This window comes from Bos indicus x Bos taurus, chromosome 29 (assembly GCF_003369695.1).
Source record: "Bos indicus x Bos taurus breed Angus x Brahman F1 hybrid chromosome 29, Bos_hybrid_MaternalHap_v2.0, whole genome shotgun sequence".
Taxonomy (NCBI): Eukaryota; Metazoa; Chordata; class Mammalia; order Artiodactyla; family Bovidae; genus Bos; species Bos indicus x Bos taurus.
Genome location: NC_040104.1, coordinates 4,340,181 through 4,347,845, shown reverse-complemented (window position 1 = coordinate 4,347,845; position 7,665 = coordinate 4,340,181). Strand labels below are relative to the sequence as shown.

The window sequence follows — 7,665 nt, the reverse complement described above, 5'->3', positions numbered from 1 at the left end:
GAGACACCCACACATTGCCGTGACCTTTTACATTTTGTCTCATGGGTTCAAGGCAAGCTCTTCACTTTGCCCTTTTAAGTCCTCCTCGTCTTCTGCATCTTAGGAAGAGTCACTTGTTCTCAAACCGTAAGAAGCTAAGACCATTGAGGCATCTTCCTGCCAAGTCCTGTCACGTGACAACCCAGACAAAGCCAAGTCCTCCTCCCTCCCCTCTTTTTCCTGCTTTCCCCCACTTGGCTCTCTGCCTCCCCTTCCCCTGGCCTCTGTCTGTCACATCGTCTCCATCTGAGGACACTTCTGATCCACAGACCACGTGATAAGAAGATTTTTCTAAAGTGAGATATTTTGGGGCTGCCAAAAAAGAACATGAATTGGGTGGGATGAAGAACAGAATGGGAGATTGGGGCTGACATATATATACTATAGACATTGTATATAAAAGAGATGACTAACGAGAACCTGCTGTATAGGACAGAGAAGTCTACTGTATGATGACCTCAGTGGGAAAGAAATCCCAAAAAGGGGATATATGTATACGCGTAGCTGACCATTTTACCTGTCTCCTGAGAAACCTGTATGCAGGTCAAGAAGTAACAATTAGGGCCCTGTATGGAACAACTGATGGGTTCAGGGTTGAGAAAGGAGCACGACACGGCTGCCTGCTGTCACCCTGTTTGTTTAACTTATACGCTGAGCACATCATGAAAAATGCCAGCATGAGTTACAAGCTGGAATCAAGACAGATGGGAGAAACCTCAACACCCTCAGATATTCAGGTGATACCACTTTAATGGCAGAAATCAAAGAGGAGCTAAAGAATCTCTTGATGAGGGTGAAGGAAGACAGTGAAAGAACCACCTTAAAACTAAATATTAAAAAACTAAGATCATGGCATCTGGCCCCATCACTTCATGCAGATGGAAGGGGGAAATGTGGAAGCAGTGACAGATTTCCTCTTCTTGGCTCTAAAATCACTGCGGATGGTAACTGCAGCCCTGAAATCAGAAGGGGATTGTTTCTTGGCAGGAAAGCTATGACAAACCTGGACAGTGTGTTGAAAAGCTGAGACATCGCTCTGTCGACCAAGGTCTGTCTAGTCAAGGCTACGGTCTTCCCAGCGTCAGGTACAGTTGTGAGAGCTGGACCATAAAGAAGGCAGCACGCGAAAGAACTGATGCTTTCGAACTGTGGCACTGGAGAAGGCTCCTGAGAGCCGCTTGGACAGCAAGGAGATTAAATCAGTCTATCTTAAAGGAAATCAACCCTAAATACTCATTGGAAAGACTGATGCTGAAGCGCCAGTATTTTGGTCACCTGATGTGAACAGCTGACTCATTGGAAAAGTCCCTGATGCTGGGAAAGATTGAGGGCAGGAGGAGAAGAGGGCATCAGAGGATGAGATGCCTGGGTGGCTTCACCGATGCAACGGACATGAACTTGGGCAAACTTCGGGAGATGGTGAGGGACAGGGAGGCCTGGCGTGCTGCAGTCCATGGGCTCGCAAAGAGCCAGACAGACTGGGCAACTGGACAGCAAGAGCAGAGCTGGTTCACCTTGCTGTGCAGTGGAACCCAGCACGGCTCTGTAAAGCAACTACATGCCAATAACGATTTTAGAAAGAGAAGAAGATTGGCAGGAAGTGTAGTTTTGCTTCCAGAGACCAACTGGTATGATATAAAGTAAAAGTTTCATTGAAAAAAAAAAGAACAGCGTGAACCTGAGCCCCACGAGTCACCCCACTTCCAGGAAGTGATGGCTCGGGGGCTTTCTCCCTCCGGCACCCTGCTCAGGTCAGCCTGGGTCACTGAGGAAAAACTGATGGGGGAGGGGAGTGAGGAGGAGGAATAGGAAATGTGCCGTTTATATGAAAAATTGAACAAAGGGAGACTCAGTTCTTGCAGGCAGTAATGAAGTATTTAAATGCCAGCGGAGTCACCATTAGCATATCTAAAGGCTCGCTTTTTTAAGTCTGTTGAGATGTCTGGTCAAAAATTATTAACCTGAGCAGGAAGCAGTCAGGGCTTTTTCTGGGGGCCAGGCGGACACACAAAGGAGAGATGAAGGGCATTTCAGCGGCCCTTGAGTCCGCCTTTGGTCACCAGGACCATTCAGTAGAGAAACAGCCCCAGGCTGGGGCTGGGGGGACCTTGATGCTGCAGATGGGCAGGGCCAGTCAGCTCCTTCTGGTCCCTTGGAAAGGAAGTCCTGTCAATAGGGCTCACCCCATGACCCATCTCAGGGATCTGGCTTAAATCCCTCCCCACTCCAAAACAGCAGAAAAATTCACTCTTGAAGAATTTGTGTATTTCTATATTTCCTGGCTATTTTTTTCCTTTTTTTTTTTTCTTTTTTTTGGGGGGGAGGGAGAGGGAGAGTGAAATTCATCTAATATAAAACTAACCATTTTAAAGTGCACAATTCATCACCTTTCTCTAGTTTTGAAACTGGTGGTTCAGTGGTTAAAAATCCACCTTCCAATGCAGGGGACGTGGGTTTGATTCCACATGCCACAGGGCGACTAAGCCCGTACACCACAGCTAGAGAAGCCAGCTCACTCTGGAGCCGTGCTCCACGACAAGAGAAGCCCGCGCACTACAAAAAAGACCCAGCGCAGTCCCCCCAAAAATATTGCATCACCTCCCCACAAAACGCGCCGCCTCCGCTCCCCAGCCTGCCAGCTCGTCCTCATTACCTGTCTCCACGGGCCTGCCTACTCAGAACACTTCATGTGGATGGAGTGACACAATCTGTGGTGTTTCTGAGTCTGGCTCCTTTCACTGGGCAGAGTGTTTTCCAGGTTCATCTAGCCTGTGTGAGGGCTTTATTCCTTTTAGGGGAGGACAAGCCCATCATATGGACTTTCCTGGTGGCTCAGATGGTAAGGAATCTGCCTGCAATGCAGAAGACCCGGGTTCAATCCCTGGGTTGGGAAGATCCCTTGGAGAAGGGAATGGCAACCCACTCCAGTATTCTTACCTGGAGAATTCCACGGACACAGGAGCCTGGTGGACTACAGTCCATGGGGTCGCAAAGAGTCGGACACGACTGAGCAACTCACACACACACACAGTCCATCGTATGCATGGACCACATTTGGTTTCTCTGTTCACACGGTGACGGGCATTTGGGTTGTTCCCACCTTTGGGCAGTGGTGTGTAAGTTTAGTGTGAACATGCGTGAACTAGTTTCTGTGTTCAGCCCCTGGGGATACACCTAGGTGTGGAATTGCTGGGTCACGTGATAGCTATATGTTCAGCTCTGTTTTGATTTCTTCTCCCCTGTGGCTTCTGTTTCCCCAGTAAAACGCAACCATTCCAGATGTTTCTTCTCCCAGTAGGTCACCCGGATGGTGCATTCTCTGCAGTCTAGCAATGTCATCTGGACCGCTTTGGGAACCCCTACCTAAAGCCCAAGGATGTTGGAGACACGGCCCCCTGGCCATTCCTGAGAGTGCGGTGTGGCCACAGGCCAACGGGGCACCCCGTGTCAGGGCTGGTCTCTCTTCAGTTCGTTTCACAATCACATGCCTGTGGGGTCGAGTCAGGCCCAGGGAGGCTTTCCCTTCTCACAGGACTGACTGCCTTCATGGATCATGACCCAGACAGTTGCCACGCTAATCCATTCAGAGACCCTGGGAGCTATGAAGGGTCTGATTCCCTGGCAAAGTCCCCAGTGGGAGCAGGACCACCGGGGTGTGCCTTGGCAGCGCTGTCTGGCTCTGACTTCATTATGTGGGACATGTAGAGGGCTCTGGACATCAAAAGGCGTGGGGTCCATGGGCCTGGTCACATTATTCCTCCGAAGAATGGGGCCTCCGCTGACAAATGAGCTCGGTTACAATGGGAAGAAAGCGGAGGCCAGCGAGGGTGCCCAGAGGCCCCACACCTCCCGGCCCTCAAGAGCCCCCAGAGGGCCAGAGAGAGAAAAGCCAGTGGAGAGTCCTACTTACCGTCCATCGCCAGACACACCACCGACGGCATGAGGATTTGGAGTAAAAAGGAAGTTGAAAAACAAAGCAGAAGGGGCTGGGCACTCAGAGGACTCCAGGCTGCAAGTGTGGGTGCATGACCCCTCCTGCCCAGGCAGGAAGGCCCTGGAAGAGGGCAGCAGGGACAGAGGCTCAGAAAATAATTCAAAAGGACAACTCAGGGATGCAGAAAATGTCACTCTGGTTGAATGCAAGTCATTATTAAGCCTTGAGTCCGTGGGAGACACTGGGCTGAGAACCCAACTTACGTTGCATCATTAAACTTCCTCAGCAGCCCCCGAGGCACGTCAATTATTTATGCCTGTCTTACAGATGAAGGGACTGAGGCTCCAAGAGGGCAGCCCACTGACCAAGGCCACTTGGAAGCCACAGGCTTATTGCCTGCATTCCCCGTCGCCGGCACTTGGTCACTGAGGCCCCATGATGTTCAGCGTTTGGTGACCATTCTGGACAAACCTGAGGCCATCATTCAAAGGGCTGGTGGGTCCCAGATCGTTGCAAAGGAAGTGACAAGGAGACGTAAGAAGAAGAATAAACTCACTGTTTAGTGAAGTAGATGCTTAAAGAATCGGGGGTTCTTAGGAGATGGAGCAGCTAAAACGGGCCTCCGAAGCCCCCACCCAGTATTCCTTTGTGAGGATACCTGAGGGCCAGGGGATGGGGGTGAAAGGGGGTACAGTGAGCTCTCAGTAAGGTCAGTTCAGTTTTTTGGTAAATTTAAACATGTCCAAAAAAATGTTATTTGGTACCTGACTCTGCAACCCCAGGGGCTGTAGCCCACCAGGCTCCTCTGTCCGTGAGATTTCCCAGGAACGCAGCGTACAAAGCAGTGTATCTGGAATTATCCCACTTTCAAAACGAAACGTGGGCCTCTTCCCCGGGTCCTGGGGGGTCACCCTGTGCTGGGACTCCAGACAGTTGTCTCTCAGCTCAGTTTATTTCTGATCTTCTGAGACCAGCTGGGGACGACCTGGGTCCTTGGCCATGAGCAGACCAGGAGCAGCTGCAGTGCCACGCTTTTCTTGCTTTTCAAAACCCAAACCTTGCCTTTCTCCTCTAAGAAATAGGAATGGGGTCTCTCCATAGACAGATGTGAAGATTAAACATACAATGTCTGCCAGGGACTTCCCTGGTGGTCCAGTGGCTAGGACTCCGGGCTCCTAATGCAGGGGACCCAGGTTCGATCCCTGGCCAGGGAATTAGATCCCACATGTCCTCACTGAGACCTGGTGCAGCCCAATACATAATAAAATAAAAATAAATAAATATTTATAAAACAAGATAAAACGTTTGCCATGACGTCTGCCACGTAAAAAGCACCCAGCCCATGCGTCCTTCCCTTCCCACCCAGCTGTGATGATGGAGGAGCAGAGAGGAGGGGTGAGAGGGGACCCCTGTCTCCTGTCGCCTGGAATTTGAGGACCTCTGTTCTACGTTCTGCTTCCAGCAAGGCACGCACTTCCCACCATTGCCCTCCTGCCTCCCCATCTGGAACCCTGCAGGGTGGAGCCTGCCCCTCTGCCTTCACCCATCAGACAGTCCTTTCTCTTGGGCTTCCCTCTCTGTTAGTGTCTCTTTCAAGGACTCCTCCTCCAGGGAGCCTCCCCTGAACACATCGGCCTCCTGGGCCTCTTTCGATGAACTGGGACGGCATCTGTAGCCCACAGCACAGAGTTTGATGCTGGATGGTGTGCGCTGTGCATCTGTCTCGTCTTCAGGAGTCGTCACAAGCCCAGCCTCTTCTGTTGTCCCAGCAGTGCTGGCCATATTCCCCCAGGGGATCCCTCGTTCAGCAGGACTTTCTGATGCAAAGACAGAGGACAAAAACTAAGCATATAGTTGATGCTCATGTCAAGTTCTAGAAGCCCCGAGAAAGCTGAAGCCTCCGTATGGCTCCCAGCACAATAGGGCAGAGTTTGCCAGCTTTGACTGAGAACTCACTAGAGCGATCCAAGGCCTGAGTGGGAGCTGACTGCAAAGCGGCCAAGTGCCAGCCTGATGCCAGCGAGCTCAGGGATGTCACGACCGCCTGCTGGCGCATGCTGAACACGCGCGTGAGTCCCCCGACCGGTGAGGGTTGAGTTGTGTTCCCCCAAAATTGTGTTGGAACTAAATTGAACTGAACTGAAAATTATGTTGAAGTCTGAATCCTTGGGGCCTATGGTGTGACCTTATTTGAAATAGAATCTTAGAGATGCAATCAAATTAAAGTGAGAGCGTGCTGGATTAGGGTAGACATTAAATCCAATAACAGGTGTCCCTATTGTTGTTGTTCAGGCGCTAAGTCGTGTCCAACTCTTTGCAACCCCATGAACTGCCGCACTCCAGGCTTCCCTGCCCTTCACCATCTCCTGGAGTTTGCTCAAACTCATGTCCATTGAGTCGATTATGCCATCCAACCATCTCATCCTCTGTCGCCCTCTTCTCTTCTTGCCCTCAGCTTTCCCAGCATCAGGGTCTTTTCCAGTGAGTCAGCTCTTCCCATCAGGTGGCCAAAGGATTGGAGCTTCAGCTTCAGCATCAGTCCTTCCAATGAATATTCAGGACTGATTTCCTTTAGGATTGACTAGCTTGATCTCCTTGCAGTCCAAGGGACTCTCAAGAGTCTTCTCCAACACCACAGTTCAAAAGCATCAATTCTTCGGTGTTCAGCCTTCTTCATGGTTCAACTCTCACATCCGTAGAAGAAGGAGGAAATTTGGACACACACAGAGGGAAGTCAGGGAGGTGAGGACAGAGGTAGAAATCAGAGGAAGGTATCTACAAGCCAAGGATTGTTGGCAACACTGGAGGCCAGAGAAACAAGGAAGGACCCTCTCCTGGGGCCTCAGAGTGGGACGAGACCCTGTGACACCTTGAGCTCAACCTCTGTTCTTCAAAACTGTGAGAGAATCCACTTCTGACGGTTGAAGCCACCTGGTTAGGGGCCAGAGGACTGTACCCCACCTAACTAGCACGCGGTACAGAAACCCACATCTCTAGCAAGCTTTCTGTACAATTTTTTAATAATAAGTTTCATTTTCTCATGTTGCCATGATAAATGGTGATTATGTCCGGAAATGTTGCAAAGTATTTCCAACATTAAGTTAAGATTATAGCTACTCTGATAGTCTGCATAATACAAGGCACTTTGAGAAAGACGCAGTATTTTAAATTTCCCTAGTGAGACCAGTTGGCAGAAAACATACTAAACAAAAGAAAGCAACAAAAAATTAAATAATAACCAATAAAACTGAAAATGATAACCAATAAAACGCCAATAAAACCAAAATGCCCACAGATGTTTTTAAAAAGAGAACAGGTAAGAACACAGAAGAACATAAGCAGCCTGCTTTTGAAAATACCATCCTTTTCTGCATATATGGGACTGTTAAAAATTTTCTGGGGTATAGCTGCTTTACAATGTTCTGTTATCGTCTGCTGCACGATGAGGGTGGGGAGGACGGAAAGGAGATTGGGACTGACATAGCACGCTGGTGCCTGTTCAGTGCGTGATACGTTGCTTGCCAGAGCCCAGCACAGGGCTGCCTCTTTGATGACCTGTCATCCCCCTTAGCCTGCGGGGTCAGGGTGACAGGAACCACGTGTCCTCTGCATTCCTCCTTTCCTTCTGGGTTAGCACTCCTGGCCTGGCTAGAGGCCCCGGGCCCCTGGAGCCCACCCACTCTGGTGTCCAG

General features: G+C 50.1%; 1 non-coding gene across 1 annotated transcript; it reads left to right on the top strand.

Moving 5' to 3' along the window:
- The first annotated feature begins 5,114 nt into the window (after positions 1 to 5,114).
- On the top strand, positions 5,115 to 5,187 carry TRNAR-CCU. The gene has a single exon. It is a non-coding gene; the product is annotated as a tRNA-Arg (tRNA).
- Positions 5,188 to 7,665: the final 2,478 nt, after the last annotated feature.